This window comes from Heterodontus francisci, chromosome 2 (genome assembly GCF_036365525.1).
Source record: "Heterodontus francisci isolate sHetFra1 chromosome 2, sHetFra1.hap1, whole genome shotgun sequence".
NCBI classification, from domain to species: Eukaryota; Metazoa; Chordata; class Chondrichthyes; order Heterodontiformes; family Heterodontidae; genus Heterodontus; species Heterodontus francisci.
This window is the reverse complement of record NC_090372.1, coordinates 192,660,584-192,683,191: the sequence shown is the minus strand read 5'-3', so window position 1 is coordinate 192,683,191 and position 22,608 is coordinate 192,660,584. Positions and strand designations below refer to the sequence as shown.

Below are 22,608 nucleotides of genomic sequence, written 5' to 3'. Positions count from 1 at the left end.
GGGAGGGAGTGGGCGAGGGCGAGTGGAGGGAGGGAGGGAGAGGGCGAGTGGTGGGAGGGAGTGGGGGAGCGAGTGGAGGGAGGGGGCAGCGTGTGGATGGAGGGAGGGAGTGGGGGGCGTGTGGAGGGAGGGGGAGGCGATTGGAGGGAGGGGAGGCGAGTTTGGAGGTGGAGTGAGTGTGTTTCGATGTGGAGTGAGGGAGGGAACTTCGAGTTGGAGGAAATGAGGGAGGGCGGTGGAGGGAATATGGAGGTGGAGGCTGCTGCCTGCTGTTCGCGCTGCCGCCGGTGGGGGTCGCCGGCCGCCTCTTTGCTGCGGCTGGTGTTGATGTGGAGTCGGAGCCGAGTCTGAGTTTGAGTCCGGGAGGGAATCGCCGAGGCTGAGCCGGTAAGAGCCCGGCAATAACAGCAGCATCTCCGGGGACAGAAGCTCAACAGCGGGCGGGCTGGCGGATAGTTCGGGGAAGGTGCAGCCGGCAGAGCCGAAGGTGAGCGTGTCGGGGCCGGAGCCCGGGCCGCCGCTCGCTCGCTCGGTGCGGGAGCGGAGACGGGAACATGGCGGCTCCTCTCCCTCCCGGCCAGTAAGTGCGGCCTCGTCTCTCGGGGTCACTCCCAGCGCCGGTGTAGGAGTAAAAGCGGGAGCGGGCGGGGGAGGAGTAAGAGAGGCTCCAGTCGGCAGTTAGGCCGTTCCGCCCGGCCCCGGTCGCGCGCACTCATTCTGACTCTCTCTTTGTTTTATTTATTTCACTTTAACCCCTGTGGTTGGGCATTAATTTCGTTTTTTCCTCTTCCTCATAGACTCACTTTTCTTTTCCATGAGAAGCCCAACTTGACGGGAAATGAATCTTTATTTTGTGGGGGTGGGTGTGTGTGTGTGTGGGGGAGGGGGAGGGGGAGGAGGTCATCGGTCTCTGTACCTTTGGGATGGCGGAGGGGGGTGTCACGGCAAACCGGACTCCAGGGAGATGTGACCATTAACAGGGTCACTCTCTTGGGGCTTTGATGGATGGATTGCTGCCCCCACATTGACCACATAGTTTGATAAAGACGGCCCTCCTTTAAATCAACAGTTTAGCCCCTGTGTATGCGGGTGTAGACATTGCATTTCGAGCTATCGCTGCCAAAATACTTTTATTGCAATTGTTCCTAATATCTTGGCCACACAAGTATTGCAATTTGGGGGGTGTCAATAATTTTGAACGCAGACTTGATTTAAAAAAGGTAATGGTAAAGATTGTAGTTTTGATAAAGACAAGTTGTTAGTGCTTTGGGTTTTGTCAACAACTGGGAATTTTACAGAGGGACTTGGAGGATAATTGATATTTTTATGTATATGTATGTGTATGCCTGAAAATCCACACAGACTACAGCACATATGAAGCTGTCAGGCATGTATAGTATTCCAGAATTAAAATTATAACTTTCAGTTTCTCCTGGGCGTTGTGGCCTCATAAATTAAATGGAATAGTTCTTGGCTGTAGCTTTGAAGTCTAGGCTACTGTTTTACTTGTTGCTGATCGACTCGCATGAGCTTTTCTGCTTTTAGTTGTAGTGGTATACAGTGGTTTACCTTCTGCTTTTAGTTGTAGTGGTATACAGTGGTTTGTTAGACTTATCCTTGTATCAATCTTTGGCCTCCTGTTTCTCATCTACATGGACCTCCTCTGCATTATCATCCGGAGATTTGGCTGTCGGGTTTCACATGTACACAGTTAACGTCTACCTCTCTCGACTCCACTCCTCCCTCTGTGTTGTCAGACTGCTAGCCCAACATCCAGTCTGGGATGTGTTGCAAGTTTTTCTAATTAAACATTGGAGTGACTAATACTAGTTCAGCCCCTGCCACAAACTCTGTTTCCTCGCCACCAGTTTGGTTCCCTTCCCTGGTCACTGTCTTAGGCTGAATCAACAACAACTTATATTTATCGAGCACCTTTAACATAAAACATGCCAAGGTGCTTCACAGGAGCATTATAAAACAAAATATGATGCTGAACCACATGAGATGTTGGGTCAGATGACCAACAGCTTGGTCAAAGAGGTAGGTTTTAAGGAGTGTCTTAAAGGAGGAAAGTGAGGTGAAGGGGTGTAGTGTCACTATTCCAGAGCTTAGGGTCTAGGTAACTGAAGGTGCAGCCACCAGTGGTGGAGTGATTAAAATCAGGGATGTTCAAGAGGCCAGAATCAGAGGAGCATGGGTATCTTGGAGGGTTGTGGGGTTGCAGGAGGTTATAGAGATAGGGAGGAGCGAGGCAATGGAGGGATTTGAAAACAAGGATGTGAATTTTAAAATCGACATTGCTTGAATAGAAGCCAGTGTACCTCAGGGCACAGGGGTGATAGGTGAAAGGGACCTGATGCAAGTTAAGACATGGGCAGCAGAGTTTGGATGACCAGAAGTTTATGGAGAGTAGAATGTGGGAGACCAGCCAGAATGCAGTGGAATAGTCAAGTCTAGAGGTAACAAAGGCATGACTGAGGATTTCAGCAGCAGATGAGCTGAGACGAGTGAAGTTGGGTGATGTTATGGAGGTGGAAATAGGCAGTCTTCATGATGGCGTGGATATGAGATCGGTAGCTCTTCTCGGGGTCAAACTCTCTTGCCTGTATTCTAACCTGCAACGAGTCACACTCATCCATGATGCCTGTATTTGTTGATTGACAGTGCCTCCCGGTCCACCAACACCTCAACTTTAAAATTCTTCTCTTGTGAAGTCCCTTCAGGGTCTTGCCCCTCCCTATCTTTGTAACATCCTTCAGTCCACCAGGATCTCTGGCTCCTCCAACTCTGGACTCATGCGCAACACTCAACTCATTATTGGTAGCTGTGTCTTTAGCTGTCTAGGCCTTAAGCTCTGAATTACCTTCCTAAATCTGTCTCCCCACCTCTCCTTAAACCCTACCTCTTTGAGCAAGCTTTGTCACCTGACCTTTTATCACCTTTGGACCGGTGTTAAATTTTGTCTGAAGTGAAGCACTTTGGGATGTTTTATTATGTTAAAGATGCTATTTAAATACAAGTTGTTATTGTAGATGGGCTTTGGAATTAGCCACTGCCTGTCTGAGTACAATATAATCCATTCATATTGCAATTAATGATGTAAACTATGTCCATCTTGCATAGTTGCTTTATGCTGGCACCAATTTGGTTATGTTATATGCTAGCAGAGGGCTGTATCTCAAGTGCTCCTGTTTTGCCCATCTCTTAGCTTGTATTGTGCACTGCCATCTGCTCTTCTTGCACTAGAATTTAGCAGATTCATCCATGCAGACATACATAGGTAAGCCTTTAGTGAGGGGCAGCCCCCAAGAGAGCATCTAGTGTAACAGGTAGTGTCAGAAATCCATCATCTTGTATTTCTCATGTTGAATGTATGTTAAGCACCTGACTTCAATATAACTAAGGAATTGCATTTAGAATCATCGAATCTTACAGCACAGAGAGACTTTATTTGTATTTGTGCCATTTCTTTAAAAGAGCTGTCTAGTTACTCCTGCTGCCCTGCTCTATCCCCATAGACCTGCAATTTTGTCCCTTCTAGTTACTAATGAATTTGCTTCCTCCACTTTGCCATCAGTGTTGAGGCGTGCTTAAATCTTAAAAACTAAAAAAAAATCATTGCTCAAAATAGATTGGAACATGAGAGTTGCATGATGAGAAAAGACTAAGGTCCATCTGGTTCACTTTCTGCCACCCTCGTAGTTACAGGATATAACAATTATAGTTATTGACTAAGCACAGCAATGAATCTCTATCAATTAGTCGACAACAGGCTCAGACATGATGCAAGGAAAACCCCAGTGGTGGAGAGCACTTGGGAATCCTAGGTTCATAGTTACCTCATCTTACCACATGTTATGTCTCGAATTATTTTGGGTCAAATATTTCTGGGGTATTTTGTCTCCTAACCCTACCGGATAGATCTATATTTTTCACCATGCATTGCTATAGATTTTGCTTTTAGAAAAAATGGCAAAGAACACAGTTGCTATCTGTCCAACAATATGCTTGAGAATCATATCTTTACCATTTGCACAGCACGTTATACAATGAATAGATTTCATAAATTTATGAAATGATGGTAATTGTACAGTCAAAAGGCAGACCCATTAAAGGTTTGGTAATTTTTTTTTAACTTCGCAGGAAAAATACATATTGTAGTAAAATGCAACAGGCGAGGTCAGAAACAGTTGGTTTTATGTTGTCTGTTCAGGACTTGGTACCTAAGCATTTTTGTTTGATTTTTTTATTTATTTGAATTTTTAAAAAAATGCTGTATAATTGACAGTTCTGAAAATCTTTCCTAACTAGGTCCTGTGTAATTTGTTGGTGCAGATTCTGCTTACACACCACATACTAGTGTTAGAAAATAAATTCTGTTGTAGTTGTTTGGGTGTTGTGTGTCCAGCCAGTGTAATATTGAAAGAGGTCTCCAATCCAGTAGTGGATAAGACACTTATGTGAAGCGTATTTTGTATTCATAAATTCTGGGCTACGTATTTGCACTAGTTTTACATAATGGATGCAGTACAGAAATTGTTGGTTGAGAATTGAATTGTGATTGCATAACTCACAAATGCAACAGGGTCATGAAGTTTGTTTTCCAAAGTCCACTACTTGTGTGTTTATAATAGATATATATATAAAGCTACTAGGTGAATATTCGAAAGGAGAGAATCAAGATGGATATTATGTTACTGCACTAAGTGGCAGGAAGGTGGGCAGTCGTGTGTATTTTGCTATTAGTTTCAGAACTTATGCAAGTCACATAAAGCACTGCTGTAATTCTCACTAGTGTTAAAAACTGGATAACTAATTTGTTTTTTGATAGAACAGAAATGGTGGGTTTCAAACAATAATGTACATTTTATTATAGAACTTTCACATAAAGGAAGAGGTAGACTGCAGAAATTAAAACATGTAAAATGCAGATTGGGCTATGTGGCTGAAGATTTCCTAAATATGGTGGGATGAAACTGGAGTTATTTGAAGACTACCTTAAAATTAATTCACTAGGAAAAAGAGAGTCTGGCATTGGGCAAAGATAGATCTGTGTGCGTGGAAGCAGTACCTGTATGTTGGGAAATAGCGTGCATTTGTTGGCAGGAGAGGGAGGAAACGGTGCCTGGGTGGAGGGGGGGGGGCGGATTTTTGTGTGAGACAGTCAGGGAGGCCAGTGGATACAGAGGTATGAAGGTTTAACGAACTGAAATATTTCACATTTGCCAATGTTGACTGATAGAAAGTTTGTGCAACTTAATCTATAACTTGATATGAGATGAGCAGTCAGATTGGACAGCAGCAGCTTGTGGTGTTGGAAAACGCAGCTGTCTATTTGCGCACAGCAGGGTCCTACAAACAGCAATGAGATAATTGACCAAGTGATCTGTTTTTTTAGTGGTGGTTGAGAGATAAATGTTCAGGGCAACTGAATATAGCATCCTAGGAAGAACTTGTGTATTGGGCAAGAAGTGTGGCAGTGCAGGTGAGGTTTTTGTACAACATGCACTGGGTCATGTTTACTTTTAGTTCTTAAAATATTATGTATAATATGTCAATGTTGGGTGACTTTTCTTCCTCCCTGCAAAATATATACCTCGTATTTTCCTTTGAATTCTGTAGTGGTGGTCTGCCTTCAATCAATACAATGCTTTTCATTTCCGACATTGCTTGTTTTATTGAAACACTAATAATTAGTATTCATACGTCTGTATAAAGTAATGTGTTCCTCTTCCTGCTGAGCAACCCAGTTTGAAAGTTAGAGGATCCTAGTCGTGTAAAACAACCCACCGCCCACATCATTCTATCATAGGATGTAGAGTCTCAGAGTTCAGTAGTCATGATTGCAGCAGTTATGAAGGATATAAATTCTGATACTTAAAACTGGAAAGTTGCAGAAACATTAGTACTGTATTCAAAGCTGGAACCCACTTGGGGTGTATTTACTTTTTGCTGTCACAGTTAATGACATTACCTGAATTCCCCTGAGTGTGTCACAACTTCATTGCATGCTCACAACCAATGTTTGTTATCCATCCACTTCTTAAAATTGTGATTTTCTCTTTGTATATGTTTGGTTTTGTCAACTTTGTCATTCAACATTGGCAGCAAGGCCCAAAACTCTGGCATTCCCTCCCAATACTTCTCCATTTACCTTACTCTCTCTCCTTCCTTAAAGACACTCTTTAAAATCTACCTTTTTGACCAAGCTTTTGGTTATCTGTCTTGATATCTCCTTATAAGACTCAGTGTTGAGTATTGTTTGATAACGCTCCTGTGAAGCATCTTGGGATGTTCTACGTTAATGGCGCTATATAAATATAAGCCAATGCTGAAGAATTTAAACATTTTTCCCACTTTTTCCCCTCTTGCAGTTGCCAGGCACTGACTGGGAACAGGTTAGATTGTGGCTGCTTTTTTTCCCCACCCAGTGTGACTAGCAGCTTGCTCTTTTCCTTCTTTGTCCCATCCACTAAGTGCTTCTCATTGCTTTGTTCCTGCCCATCCTAGTGCTAGCAAGGCTGCCTGATTGTTTATCTGCACAGTATATACTTCTCAGAAGCTCTAAGAGTTTCCTACCCCATTCCAGGAAACTGGAGACTAAGTAGACTTGAGAAATCTTGGACAGTTGGTGGAGGGGGAGGGGCTGAGTGTTGGCGGAGGGTGGTTGCTGGTGGTGGAGGTGTTAAGCACATTGAGCTTTAGAGCAGTTGGAAGTTGAGAATTCTTGGAAGGCTTCAATATAGAGATATTGGCATTAGTTATGTTGGAAGGTGGATTGGATAGTGAGAGCACTAGAGGGGAGATGAGTGGAAACACTGACAGAGAAGGTGAAAAGTCAAAGGTCTTGGCTGCCTCCGATTACTATGACATTCCTAGACTGCCGACTTCTGTAACCTGGGACTAATGCCTGTACTTAACTGTCCCATTCCCCCCTCCGCTGTACAGTATGCTTCATAGCCCTCAGTGCTCCCATTCCCAAGCCATGAGCACTAATACTTCTCACAACCCTATTCCTTGCATTGAAAAACTTCAACCACTGCTAAATCTCATGATTCATCTTTTTCTGTCAATGTAATTTAAATTTTTATTTAATTCCATTCTCTGCCATTTGTCCTGTTTTCCATTAACTTCTTTCTTTTAACCAACATTGCTTTCATTCTTTGCAAAAATGCATAATATTACACACTCCATTTCCCTGTGTAATCCTCTCCTCTTCAAACCACACAATATCTTATTCACTTAGTATAAATTAATGCCCTGATTTGTACATTAAATGGGACAACACTATATATTCCCAGACTTACCATGAGCAATGCTCCAAGCAAGCTGGTACATCTATTGCTGCTCACATCAGATCTTTCTTCCTGTTTTCACCAATTTTGGTCACGTTTTTGTGTGAGCACTTATGCTAACTGCCATGTGTAGTCTGGTTCTCTGGATCGAGTTTCTTTCCCAGCTGTGCCTCTGTCTTGTGTGTATTGGAAAAATGTACATTGATGAACAGGTTGTGGGCCTTGGCATTGGCAGTTTACTTGTTTATAATGTTCACTGCCTGGCCACATTAACCTTACTTCCTGTGTCATGATTTGTGAGTCATACTTTTTATTTCAACATCTTTAAATACTAATTCTTGACATGGGCTTTTTCTGTCAGTTTGTAATTGCAATCCCTGCTGCTTGAACTGCCCAAATCAAGCTGCCATTTTGTCTTAACCTTTATTTTTTCAGAATACATTGCTACTTTGGGGGGTTGCCAATGTTTGGGGCAACAAGCTGCCATATTCACCTAATCTTTTTGTGGTGTCAGATACTGCTTCCATTCTCCCAGTTTCTCCGTCTCCGACGCATCTGCTCTGATGATGCTACCTTCCATGACGGTGCTTCTGATATGACCTCCTTTTTCCTCAACCGAGGATTTCCCCCCACTGTGGTTGACAGGGCCCTCAACCGTGTCCGACCCATTCCCCACACCTCTACCCTCACCCCTTCCCCTCCCTCCCAGAACCGTGACAGGGTTCCCCTTGTCCTCACTTTTCATCCCACCAGCCTCCATATCCAAAGGATCATCCTCCGCCATTTTCGCCACCTCCAGCGTGATGCCACTACCAGTCGCATCTTCCCCTCCCTTCCCCTGTCAGCATTCCGAAGGGATCGTTCCCTCCGCGACACCCTGGTCCACTCCTCCATTACCCCCACCACCTCGTCCCCGTCCCATGGCACCTTCCCCTGCAATCGCAGAAGGTGTAATACCTGCCCATTTACCTCCTCTCTCCTCACTATCCCAGGCCCCAAACACTCCTTTCAGGTGAAGCAGCGATTTACTTGTACTTCTTTCAATGTAGTATACTGTATTCGCTGCTCACAGTGTGGTCTCCTCTACATTGGGGAGACCAAGCGCAGACTGGGTGACCGCTTTGCGGAACATCTCCGCTCAGTCCGCAGGCAGGACCCTGAGCTTCCGGTTGCTTGCCATTTCAACACTTCCCCCTGCTCTCATGCTCACATCTCTGTCCTGGGATTGCTGCAGTGTTCCAGTGAACATCAACGCAAGCTCGAGGAACAGCATCTCATCTACCGATTAGGCACACTACAGCCTGCCAGACTGAACATTGAGTTCAATAATTTCAGAGCATGACGGGGCCCCCCATTTTACTTTCATTTCTAGTTATTTTTTCTCCCTTTTTTTTAACATTCTTTTTTACATTTTTTACAATCTTTTTTTGCATTTATTTCATTTCATCTTAGTTTGTTCAGTTTGCTTACCCACTGTTTTTTTCAGGTTTTTTTTCAGGTTTGCACTTGCTGCTGTTCAATGGTCAGTGTATTTACACCTAATCTGTACTAATGCTTTGTCTTTCAACACACCATTAACATATTGTTTGCCTTTGCTCCGTGACCTTTTGGTCAGCTATGTGGCCTGGTCCAATCTGCACCTTCTCCTTTGTTATCTCTTGCCCCACCCCCACCTCACTTGCTTATAATCTGTGACTTTTCTAATATTTGTCAGTTCCGAAGAAGGGTCACACCCGAAACGTTAACTCTGCTTCTCTTTCCACAGATGCTGCCAGACCTGCTGAGTGATTCCAGCATTTCTTGTTTTTATTACTGACTTCATGTCACTGCCTACTCCCTGCATGAATCCTCTGTAGTAGTGCACTGGCCTCCAGCCTAGTGTTCAGGCCTACCTACTTGACCCATTTCTGATAGTGAGATTTGTGTTGAGACTGTCTCCTGCCTGTGCCAATCCTCCAAACTCAGTCCATGTGGTTGGGTTGTGCATTTCGTGACCCTGCAATCATTGATCCCTCCTCCACTCTGGTGATGTGCTCAGCATCAGCTACCTTGTAGCTTCTGAAAATGAGCCTTCAACACAACTCCAGTCTACCCCTCTTTCCCCCCACAATACGTACACACGCTACATTTTTGTTTGGTGTAAAATAGAAAAGTGTGCTGGTGGCGGGGGAGGGGAGGGGTGGAATTGAGGTGACCACCTGATTTAAACCAGAGGGAAACACATATATATCATCTTGATGAAATGATAACGTAATTTTAAAAAGTTTTTCCTGAATTTGTTTACCAAGCTATTGTCATTACTTGCTCCTTCACACTTTCACTATAGTTGTCTGTTTCTTTTCTGTCCACCCCTTGATTCACTATCTGAGACATCTAAAACAAAACTTTTCCTTCCAAGTCTGACTTATAGTCAGGGAATCTGATAAGCTGAGCTGCTGCTACTGTGGATTGAAGATTTTTGACTCTTGAAGTATTTAACGTCAACTTGAAGAAAAAAGGCTGCCTATTTATTCAAAAATCAGTGTTACGTGAAATTTAGGGGGAAGCACATGATGTGTTGAGTTATAATGGTTGCAGTAGGGACTGCTAAGATTGACTGCCATGAGGGACCATGGTACAGGAGTAAGATTTATTTTATTCAGCAATGCTCGACTTGGATTACATGCACATAATTAAAAGGAGGCCCTTAAATAGGTATTGATTTACAACACAGTAGGGAGTGGAAAATCTCTGGCTCCCAGCTTCTAAGGGCAACAGTGCTTTACACTGGAGGTTTTATTACCCAGGCTGTGTTCACCCTGGGATAAAGTTTCCACCGTAAACAGGGCTGCCAAAGTGAGAAGAAAAACTGTGTGAAGGTGCATTTAAAACAAAAGTGAAATGGGTTGACATTGTCTGACAAGACAAAGCTGAGCTAACGAAGTTTAAATAAAAATAATTCAAGCAAGTTCTAAAATTTAAAACTTTTATTGGCCCGACAAAGTTACAAATATTTATTGTAAATCCCGTTTTGATTTGAAATCTTTTTTGCTCTCTAAAGCAAAGAAGCCATTTAGATTTTTTTGACAATATTTGCTTAGAATTTAAGAAAACTTTCTTCACTGTTCTCACACTATGACCAAAGGATAGCCAATCTATACTGAATAGGGTTTTCTCTGCTTTCATTCAGCAGTGTCTCCAACAGGGAGGTTGGATTTCTGAGGGTGGAGAAAGTACAAACCAGATTTTAGATAAGGTCGTCACCAATAGACAAGCTCTCTTCATACAAAACTACTTAAAGAAGGACCCACTAAAATCAGTCATAACCTTGCTGCTATCTTTAGGAAATTATTTGAAAGTGGGAATCATAACTGAGGATTGGAAAGTAGCTAATGTGACCCCACTCTTTAGAAAAGGGAACTACAGACCCAATGAGCCAAGCATCTGTTGTAGATAGAGAATTGCAACACACGTCTAAAAGAGGCACTTAGATAGTATGGTAAGAGGGAGTCGACATGGATTGAAGGGAGGGAGATCTCGCCCATTACATTTGCTAGAATTCTTTGATGAAATTCTGGCCAGATAAATACTGTGGCTACAAGAGCAGGTCAGAGGTAGGAAATTCTGCAGCAAGCAATTCACTTCCTGACTCCACCATCAACAAGGCACTGGTTGGGAGTGTGATAGAATACTCTCCACTTGCCTGGATGAGTGCAGCTCCAATAACACTCAAGAAGCTTGACACCATCCAAGACAAAGCACCTCATTTGATTGCACATCATCCACCACCTTAAACATTAACTCCCTCACCATCTTAAACATTAACTCCCTCACCATCTTAAACATTAACTCCCTTACCACCAGTGCACCGTGGCAGCAGTGTGTATCATATACAAAATACAGTGCAGCAACCGGTCGAGGCTCCCTCGACAGCACCTTTCAAACCCACGACCTCTACCACCTAGAAGAGCCAGGGTAGTAGACATATGGGAACACCCCCAACTGCAAGTTCCCCACCAATTCACATACCATTCTGAATTGGTACTATATTGCTGTCCTTTCACTGTCTCTGGGTCAAAATCTTGGAACTCGTCGCTTAGATCCCATGAATGTGAAAAAAAGGCCCCAGATAGTGAAAATTCTCTGTATGTGATCTATTTAGATTTTATAGAATCTTAGAATAGTAACAGCAGAGAAGGAGGCCATTCAGCCTGTTGTGTCTGTGCTGGCTCTCTGCAAGAGCTAGTCCCACTCCCCTGCCTTTTCCCCATAGCCCTGTACATTTTTTCTCTTCAGTATCCAATTCCATTTTGAAAACCACGAATAAATTTGCGTCCACCACACTTTCAGGCAGTGCGTTCTGGATCCTAACAATTCACTGCGTTTATTAAAAAAAAAATTTCCCTCCTGTCGCCTCTGGTTCTTTTGCCAACCACCTTAAATCGGTGTCCTTTGGTTCTTGACTTTGGGTGCCATGTCACTCAAGCGATGAATCTACAAAATTGGTGTTTGTGAGTTTTCAAAATAAGAGTGAAGAGGCAAATCAAGTACAGCCTCACAGCTCCAGGGACCCGGGTTCGATTCCGGGTACTGCCTGTGTGGAGTTTGCAAGTTCTCCTTGTGTCTGCGTGGGTTTTCTCCGGGTGCTCCGGTTTCCTCCCACAAGCCAAAAGACTTGCAGGTTGATAGGTAAATTGGCCATTATAAATTGTCACTAGTATAGGTAGGTGGTAGGGAAATATAGGGACAGGTGGGGATGTTTGGTAGGAATATGGGATTAGTGTAGGATTAGTATAAATGGGTGGTTGATCGGCATAGACTCGGTGGGCCGAAGGGCCTGTTTCAGTGCTGTATCGCTAATCTAATCTAATCTAATACAATGGAAAGCTGGCTTGATGGCAAATAGTATTTCATGTGGACAAATGCAAATTAATGAGCTTGGGGACAGGAACATCAACAACGAAAATGCAAACTAAGTGGGTGTGGGCTACAGATAGGAGATGTATTTTTGACTATTAAGGACAGCCCACCGAAACCAGCAGCACATGGGTGGCATTTGTAAGTAAAGCAAACCAGATCATATGATGCGTACCAGAGGGAAAGAACACAAATCCCAGGAGATTGGGACTCCACACTGGCAGAGCCATACCTAGGGTACAGTTCTGATATGCAGGCACTGAAGGTAATGCAGGAAAAAGAAACCAAACTGGAAAAAAGAAACCAAAGACTTGCACTTATAGCGCCTTTCACAACCACTGGATGTCTCAAAGTGCTTTATAGCCAATGAAGTACTTTTGAAGTGTAGTCACTGTTGTAATATAGGAATACCCAGCTTAATGTACCTCAACTATTGAGTGAGGTTGAAGAGTCCGGAATTGTTTGTTTTGGGAAAAGAGGAAACTAAGGATGATATGAAAGGAATTGATAAATTTATCTTTGTAATATGTTTGAGATTGCCACAAACTCTGGCATGGGGGACAAGGACTTAAGCTAAAAAGGTGCAGAGACAGTTCAGATTTGAACACTTTACAAAGATGTTGATGAACTTGTGGATGGACTCCTGAGGGAGGCAGATAGGTTGGGAAAATTTAAGGGGCAGTCTGATAGATTTTTAAGTGAGTGGGTAATTGTGAGGTATTGAGTTCTGGGAATGGCCTGATAGGCTGTATAGTATTTTCTTGCCTGTTCAAAGACCTTCTCTCTTTATCTTTACACTCCTGGAAAGCAAGAACTTGCATTTGTATACTGCCTTTTGCAATCTTGACATCCCAAAGTGCTTTATTGTCAAGCCAATTTGTGCAATGTGACAATGACCAGATAATCTCCATTTAGATGTTGGTTGAGGGATAAGTATTGGCCAGTACACCGAGGAGAGCAACCTGTTCTTCAAAATAGTGTCATGGGATCTCTTGTGTCCACTCAAGAGGGCAGGTAGGGTCTTGGTATAACAGCTCATCTGGAAGGTGTCACCTGTTGCAATTCAGCACTGCACTGCAGTGTTGGTCTGGATTTTAGTCTCGTATTAACTTATGTTAGCTTTATCGGCCTACTGTTAAGGTAGTAACCACAAAGATTGACAGGATGGCAGCTGTGGCATTATGTCACCTGGTGTTTCTAGTCAATACTGAGGTGGAACTTGAAGACACAATGTTTGACTGAGGCGAGAGTGCTACCAAGTGAGCCACGGCTGGCGTTTGTCATTCTCTTTTTATTGGCAGCCATTCTGCAGTGTAAGTATTTATTTTGTACAAATTAAGTGATTTGATGTGCAGAGTGTGGAATTTCTTTAACATCATGGCCTGGAATTTCCTCCGTTGGCAGAACCCGGAAGTTAGATCTGAAAATGCACCCATAGTGCTGATGTCAGATTTCCTGCCAATCTCATCAAAATACACCCAAACATAAAAACAGTGTACACAATCGGGGCTGGAGGAAAGCATCAAACTCACCATATATTTCCTCTTTAAGTATGAGTATTAAAGTTTCAACTCATTCTTGCACATTTGACACACATGTTTAAGAATCTGCAATTGGGGGAGCACTTACAATTTTTACTTTGACTTGTGCGTAACAAATGCATTAATAGAAATACTACAGGTCTCGGTGAGGACAAATTTAAAAAAAAAAAGATTTGCAATAAAATACCAGAAAAATGACTCTTTACTGCTGCACCTGAAAATCTGTTTAAAATTTCAAGGGAGCCTCTGAGCAACTGCAATTATAGAGAATTCAGTCAGTGGATGACTGTAAAAGATTGAGGAGATTTGGGTGTTTTGTAGTTACTCGTGTGGCCCACTTGAGCCTAAAATTTAAGCTACATAATTGGTTTGTGCCCAGGTTACGCATGTCTCTGGGTGCAAATATGGAGGAATTTCAAGGCCCCCTTGTTAATTTCATGGTTAGAATTAGGAGTCATTGCTTGTGCAGGCCTATTGAAATTAGCATGTACCATGTTGATCTTAAATTGTTTAAATAAACTTTGAGGTGAAGGTCCAAGGTGCACACTGCAAGACATCAAGATTGAAGAGAGTAGGTGAGGAGATGAGTAAATTAAGTAGTAGTGATGTCAAAAGGTAAGATTCTGGTAATTAAGTTTACAAACTGTGCAAAATTCTGGGCTTTAGAAGCTTCTGGATTGTAGGGGAAGGGAGGACTGCAGGCACATTATATTTCAGGGATTTCTTCAAATATTGGTATGTGCAACTGAAAATATTTTATAATGAATGCGTGTTTCCAAAGTGCAAAAGTATAGCCCAAGTTTGTTAATAGCAGTTTGCTGGATCCAAACATTTGTTGCTTTGGTATGTACAATCCATTAAAATTCAATAAGTGCTCTTGAGGTCGGAAATGAAATGTATTCTTTACAAAAATAGGTTCTTTGCCATCCACAGCTGGTACTTCCGACTGACAAGGGCAATACTAAAGGTCTAGAAAAACAGTTTGTTCCAGAGTTATAGTGTCAGTAAACCATCGGGAGACAGTTACAAGACAGAGCTATACTTGCAAATGGCCTTGTGATTGACAGCTTTATTTTTATTTTTTTTACTGTTTATTTTATTTATTTAGAGATATAGCACTGAAACAGGCCCTTCGGCCCACCGTGTCTGTGCCGACCATCAACCACCCATTTATATTAATCCCATTACCTTCTCACATCCCCACCTTCCCTCAATTCCCCTACCACCTACCTATACTAGGGGCAATTTATAATGGCAAATTTACCTATCAACCTGCAAGTCTTTGGCTGTGGGAGGAAACCGGAGCACCCGGCAAAAACCCACGCAGTCACATGGAGAACTTGCAAACTCCGCACAGGCAGTACCCAGAATCGAACCCTGGTCGCTGGAGCTGTGAGGCTGCGGTGCTAACTTTCTTTGAAAGTAGTAAGGTCATTGAGTAGTGAAAATTAACCTGGGTAACAGATGGGGAATGAATGTACTGTTAAATTATAAGATCACGTTATAATTATGATCCATCAGTGAAGTAATATAAAATCCAAGTGGTTTTGCCTCCATTTCAAATCGCTAATAGTAATTGTACAGGAAGAAATTTGTGACCGTGTGTGGTTTCTTACTTTTTATTCTGTGGCCCTGATATTTTAGTACCTACAGAATATAGCTTTCACAGGAAAACTCAAATGAGAATTCTCACATGTACATGAAACTTGAGTAACTAACAGTACTTGGGTGTTAGAGAATTAATTTTAAAAACATGCTTAAGATTCCACTGGAGCTGAGATGACAAAATAAACCAGAAATAGCAAGCAGTGCCTGAGGCACACTGTTGTGCCGAAGACTGCTGTAAAGCTGCTTGTGTCAATAGATCTTGCGAGGTGCAGCTTACTACATAACATGTAACTTGCTGTTGCTGACAAGTTGCCCTGTTACCAAGTTGAAATCATTTTGGCTTCCACTTTGTTATTCCACTTTGCACTAGAATGAAATTTCAACACTCGGCTTCGTTTTTCTTTTATGGCTGTTCATACTGATTAGACACACCTGGTGACATGACACCATATTGCCATCCTGTCAACCTTTATGGTTACTGTAGTAACACTCGGCTGATTAAGCTTAAAACTAGGCTAAAATCTAGGCTGGTACTCCAGCATGGTATTGAGGCAGCACTGCACTGATGGAGGTGCTGTCCTTCAGCTGAGATGCTCAGCCAAAGTCCCATCCGTCCTCTCAGGTGGGTTTAAAAGATTCCATAGCACTATTTGAAGAGGAGCAGGGGAATTCTCCCCAGTATGCTGGACAATATTTATCCTTCAAACAACATCACTATAGTGGATTATCTGGTCAGTATTACATTGTGCTTTGTGGGAACTTGCTGTGCTCAGATTTGCTGCTGCATTTCCTATATCAACAGTAACTACATTTCAAATGCATTTTGGGACATCTGAAGGTCTGTATAAAGCAGACTTTGTTAATGGATTTTACATAGGATTTACAGCTCAGAAGCATGCCGTTTGGCCCAACATGTCCATGCTGGCATTCATGCTCTACATAAGCCCCCTCCTGCCTTACTTCATCTCACCCTATCAACATAACCGTTTATTCCTTTCTCCTCCTTGTAATTATCTAATTTCCCTTTAAATCCATCCCAGCTATTCAGCTCAACTACGCAATGTGGTAGTAGCAGTCCACATTCTTGCCACTCTGAGTAAAGAACTTGCTCAATTACAAAATTATTTTGTTTGTAAATGTGTTTTATAGATGCAGGGAGGTTCCATGCTTGACTTTCTGGTGGCAAGTTAACATAACCTTTGTCTGTTTCCTCCCTTTTGCTACTGTTCTGGCCACAGCAAAGGTGGCCCCACAGTGGTATACAGTTGCCCTGGGAGTCCTCAACATCGACTGCAGACTCCATGAAGTCTCATGGCATCAGGTCAAACGTGGGCCAGGAAACCTCCTGCTGATTACCACCTACCGCACCTTCCCCCGCCCCCCCTCAGCTGATGAATCAGTAAATCAGTACTCCTCCTTATTGAACAGCACTTCGAGGAAGCACTGAGGGTGACAAGGGCGCAGAATGTACTCTGGGTGGGAGACTTCAATGTCCATCACCAAGAGTGACTCAGTTGCACCACTGCTGACCGAGCTGGCCAGGACATAGCTGCTAGACGGGGTCTGCGGCAAGTGGTGATGGAAAAAGATACCTGACCTCGTCCTCACCAATCTGCCTGCCATTGATGCTTCTGTCCATGACAGTATTGGTAGGAGTGATCACCGCACAGTGCTTGTGGAGACAAAGTCCCGCCTTCACATTGAGGATACCCTCCATTGTGTTGTGTAGCACCACTATAGAGTGGTCCTAAAGGAAGAGTGCTAAATTGGGGGAAGGCCAACTATACCAAAATTCGGCAGGAGCTGGGGAATGTAGATTGGGTGCAGCTGTTTGAAGGTAAATCCACATGTGATATGTGGGAGGCTTTTAAAGAGAGGTTGATTAGCGTGCAGGACAGACATGTTCCTGTGAAAATGAGGGATAGAAATGGCAAGATTAGGGAATCATGGATGACAGGTGAAATTGTGAGACTAGCTAAGAGGAAAAAGGAAGCATACATAAGGTCGAGGCGGCTGATGAAAGACGAAGCTTTGAAAGAATTTCGGGAATGTAGGACCAATCTGAAACGAGGAATTAAGAGGGCTAAAAGGGGTCATGAAATATCTTTAGCAAACAGGGTTAAAGAAAATCCCAAAGCCTTTTATTCATATATAAGGAGAAAGAGGGTAACTAGAGAAAGGATTGGCCCACTAAAGGACAAAGGAGGAATGTTATGCTTGGACTCAGAGAAAATGGGTGAGATTCTAAACGAGTACTTTGCATCGGTGTTCACCAAGAAGAGGGACATGACGGATGTTGAGGTTAGGAACAGATGTTTGATTACACTAGGTCAAGTCGGCATAAGGAGGGAGGAAGTGTTGGGTATTCTAAAGGGCATTAAGGTGGACAAGTCCCCAGGTCCGGATGGGATCTATCCCAGGTTACTGAGGGAAGCGAGAGAGGAAATAGCTGGGGCCTTAACAGATATCTTTGCAGCATCCTTAAACACGGGTGAGGTCCCGGAGGACTGGAGAATTGCTAATGTTGTCCCCTTGTTTAAGAAGGGTAGCAGGGATAATCCAGGTAATTATAGACCGGTGAGCCTGACGTCAGTGGTAGGGAAGCTGCTGGAGAAGATACTGAGGGATAGGATCTATTCCCATTTGGAAGAAAATGGGCTTATCAGTGATAGGCAACATGGTTTTGTGCAGGGAAGGTCATGTCTTAACAACTTAATAGAATTCTTTGAGGAAGTGACAAAGTTGATTGATAAGGGAAGGGCTGTCGATGTCATATACATGGACTTCAGTAAGGCGTTTGATAAGGTTCCCCATGGCAGGCTGATGGAGAAAGTGAAGTCGCATGGGGTCCAAGGTGTACTAGCTAGATGGATAAAGAACTGGCTGGGCAACAGGAGACAGAGAGTAGCAGTAGAAGGGAGTTTCTCAAAATGGAGACGTGTGACCAGTGGTGTTCCACGGGGATCCGTGCTGGGACCACTGTTGTTTGTGATATACATTAATGATTTGGAGGAAGGTATAGGTGGACTGATTAGCAAGTTTGCAGACGACACTAAGATTGGTGGAGTAGCAGATAGTGAAGGGGACTGTCAGAGAATACAGCAGAATATAGATAGATTGGAGAGTTGGGCAGAGAAATGGCAGATGGAGTTCAATCAGGGCAAATGCGAGGTGATGCATTTTGGAAGATCCAATTCAAGAGTGAACTATACAGTAAATGGAAAAGTCCTGGGGAAAATTGATGTACAGAGAGATTTGGGTGTTCAGGTCCACTGTTCCCTGAAGGTGGCAACGCAGGTAAATAGAGTGGTCAAGAAGGCATACGGCATGCTTTCCTTCATCGGACGGGGTATTGAGTACAAGAGTTGGCAGGTCATGTTACAGTTGTATAGGACTTTGGTTCGGCCACATTTGGAATACTGCGTGCAGTTCTGGTCGCCACATTACCAAAAGGATGTGGATGCTTTGGAGAGGGTGCAGAGGAGGTTCACCAGGATGTTGCCTGGTATGGAGGGCGCTAGCTATGAAGAGAGGTTGAGTAGATTAGGATTATTTTCATTAGAAAGACGGAGGTTGAGGGGGGACCTGATTGAGGTGTACAAAATCATGAGAGGTATAGACAGGGTGGATAGCAAGAGGCTTTTTCCCAGAGTGGGGGATTCAATTACTAGAGGACACGAGTTCAAAGTGAAAGGGGAAAAGTTTAGGGGGGATATGCGTGGAAAGTTCTTTACGCAGAGGGTGGTGGGTGCCTGGAACGCGTTGCCAGCGGAGGTGATAGATGCGGGCACGATGGCGTCTTTTAAGATGTATCTAGACAGATACATGAATGGGCAGGAAGAAAAGAGATACAGAACCTTAGAAAATAGGCGACATGTTTAGATAGAGGATCTGGATCGGCGCAGGCTTGGAGGGCCGAAGGGCCTGTTCCTGTGCTGTAATTATCTTTGTTCTTTGTTCTACTACCGTGCTAAATGGGATAGATTTCGAACAGATCTAGCAATGCAAAACTGGGCATCCATGAGGTGCTGTGGGCCGTCATCAGCAGCAGCAGAATTGTACTCAACCGCAATCTGTAACCTCATGGCTTGGCATATCTCTCACTCTACCATTGCCATCAAGCGGGGGGATCAACCTTGTTTCAACGAAGAGTGCAGGAGGGCATGCCAGGAGCAGCACCAGGCACACCTCAAATTGAGGTGCCAGCTGGTGAAGCTATAACACAGGACTATGTGCGTGCGAAACAGCTTAAGCAGCATGTGATAGACAGAGCTAAGTGATCCCATAACCAATGGATCAGATCTAATCTCTGCAGTCTTGCCACATCCAGTCGTGAATGGTGGTGGACAATTAAAAAAACTAACTGGAGGAGGTGACTCCACAAATATCCTTATCCTCAATGCTGGGGGAGCCCAGCACATCAGTGCAAAAGATAAGACTGAAGCATTTGCAACAGTCTTCAGCCAGAAGTGCCGAGTGGTTGATCCATCTCGGCCTCCTCCTGAAGTTCCCAGCATCACAGATGCCAGTCTTCAGCCAATTCGATTCACTCCACGTGATATCAAGAAACGACTGAAGGCACTGGATACTGCAAAGGCTATGAGCCCTGACAACATTCCGGCAATAGTACTGAAGACCTGTGCTCCAGAACTAGCTGCACCCCTAGCTAAGCTGTTCCAGTACAATTACAACACTGGCACCTACCCGGCAATGTGGAAAATTGCCCAGGTATGTCCTGTACATAAAAAGCAGGACAAGTCCAACCCAGCCAATTACCGCCCATCAGTCTACTCTCAATTAGTAAAGCGATGGAAGGTGTCGTCAACAGTGCTATCAGGCGGAACTTATTTCGCAATAACCTGTTCAGTGACGCTCAGTTTGGGTTCTGCCTGGACCACTCGGCTCCTGATCTCATTACAGCCTTGGTTCAAATATGGATGAAATAGCTGAACTCAAGAGGTGAAGTGAGAGTGACTGGCCTTGACATCAAGGCAGCATTTGTATGGCATCAAGGAGCCCTAGCAAAACTGGAGTCAGTGGGAATCGGGGAAAACTCTCCACTGGTTGGAGTCATACCTAGCTCAAAGGAAGATGTATGTGGTTGTCAGAGGTCAATCATCTCAGCTCCAGGACATCACTGCAGGAGTTCCTCAGGGTAGTGTCCTAGGCCCACTCATCTTCAGCTGCTTCATCAATGACCTTCCTTCAATCATAAGGTCAGTTCGCTGATGATTGCACAATGTTCAGCACCATTCACGACGACTCAGACTCTGAAGCAGTCCGTGTAGAAATGCAGCAAGACCTGGACAATATCCAGGCTTGGGCTGATGAGTGGTAAGTAACATTCGCGCCACACAAGTGCCAGGCAATGACTGTCTCCAACAAGAGAGAATCTAACCATCTCCCCATGACATTCAGTGGCATTACGATCGCTGAGACCCCCACTATCAATATCTTGGAGGTTAACATTGACCAGAAACTGAACTGGAGTAGCCACATAAATACCGTGACTACAAGAGCAGGTCAGAGGCTAGGAATCTTGCGGCGAGGAACTCATCTCCTGACTCCCCAAATCCTGTCCACTATCTACAAGGCACAAGTCAGGAGTGTGATGGAATACTCTCCACTTGCCTGGGTGGGTCAGCTCCAACAACATGCAAGAAACTTGACACCATCCAGGACAAAGCGGCCCACTTGATTGGCACCCCATCCACGAACATTCACTCCCTCCACCACTGACGCACAGTGGCAGCAGTGTCTACCATCTACCAGATGCACTTCAGCAACTCACCAAGGCTCCTTAGACAACACCTGCCAAACCTGCCACCTCGACCAGCTAGAAGGACAAGGGCAGCCAATGGATGGAAACACCACCACCTCAAGTTCCCCTCCAAGCCACACACCATCCTGACTTGCTGTTCCTTTGCTGTCGCTGGATTAAAATCCTGGAACTCCCTTCCTAACAGCACAATAGGCGTATTTACCCCACATAGACTGTAGTGGTTCAAGAAGGCGGCTCAACACCATCACCTCAGGGGCAGTTAGGGATGGGCAATAAATGCTGGCCTAGCCAGCGATACCCACATCCCATGGACGAATAAAAAAAAAACCTTCAACTAGTTTTAGTGGTGCAGTTTGCTTCTGAAGCAGCCCCAGCAGGGAGAGCAAGTGAAATTGCATTTGTGCTAATATGCAATATTGCCTGTGTTTATTATACAGATTTCAGATTTTTCCTTTTGCTCTATTGGAGATAAGATGACTCGACAATGCTTGAAAGTAGGTATGTTTGCATTGGCAATGTGTGGGTATAAAATAGAAAATATATTATGCTAAACTTTACAAAATGAATCACTAACAAGTGCAATAAATGAAAGTACCGTAATGCATTGTGCAGTCAGTACGGGATGATGTGCACACCAGGTTTTCTGTACTTGACCATCCTCCTTTGTGGCATCATGCACTGACCATGAAGCGAATTTGGCTGCTCTGTTTCGAGATGTCTGTCAATATCACTTCACTTAGGTCAGAGGCTAGGAATCAGATAGTTTGCAGGATCAATTTGAGTTTCTCACCCCTCCCCTTTGCTATATAATTTTTGTTCGATTGCCAAGCTGAGATTGAAAATTAAATTTAGGGAATTGATATGTGCCATGTCATTCCATGGTGTGGTATGTTGGTGCACGAGTACATCCAAGTACACATAACCTGTTGCTCAACATTGTAGCTTGTTTGGTGCTTCAGGAAACTGCACCTTTTGCTTGTACATTGGAACCTGTATCAATGGGCATTATCAAAAAAAAGACACTTATTGACAGTCCCAAATAACTTGGGTTTTAACAGATACAAGCTGCACTTTGAAACCATGAACACTTGCAAATTACAAACTGTGGACAGCCTTCAATACACCATGCCCATTTGCATCTTAAATTGTGGGATACAGCCTGAAATCATGCTTTGAAATGTTTAAAGAACCTAATGTATGAGTCTGAAGACCATGATTTCTTTACGTTTCTTCTGGTATTAGGCTTTAAATCCCCCTGTGGTTGCTGCCCCTGCCATTTCCCGTTGCAGCCTTCTTGACAATGTATGGCAGAAGATGCACATGCACATTGACCCACAAGATGCGCGTGCACCCAACCCTATATACTATGGGTATCTGTGGTCTGAGAAATGCAATTGCGAACAGGCTCCACTGTACAGGAACATCATCTTTGTTGGTTCCAAACTTAAGTTCTTAGCATTGTTGCAGCTGATTAGGTGCTCGGCAT

At 43.8% G+C, this 22,608-nt stretch overlaps 1 protein-coding gene across 6 annotated transcripts in view; it reads left to right on the top strand.

Moving 5' to 3' along the window:
- The first annotated feature begins 300 nt into the window (after window positions 1-300).
- zmynd11 (zinc finger, MYND-type containing 11) overlaps window positions 301-22,608 on the top strand; it is a 231,668-nt gene continuing 209,360 nt past the window's right edge. For 2 of the 6 annotated variants that reach the window (XM_068014983.1, XM_068014978.1), the window contains exon 1: window positions 305-487. The gene's annotated coding sequence lies outside the window, so the exon portion shown is untranslated. The other 4 variants (XM_068014984.1, XM_068014979.1, XM_068014982.1 and 1 more) reach the window with 4 other exon arrangements.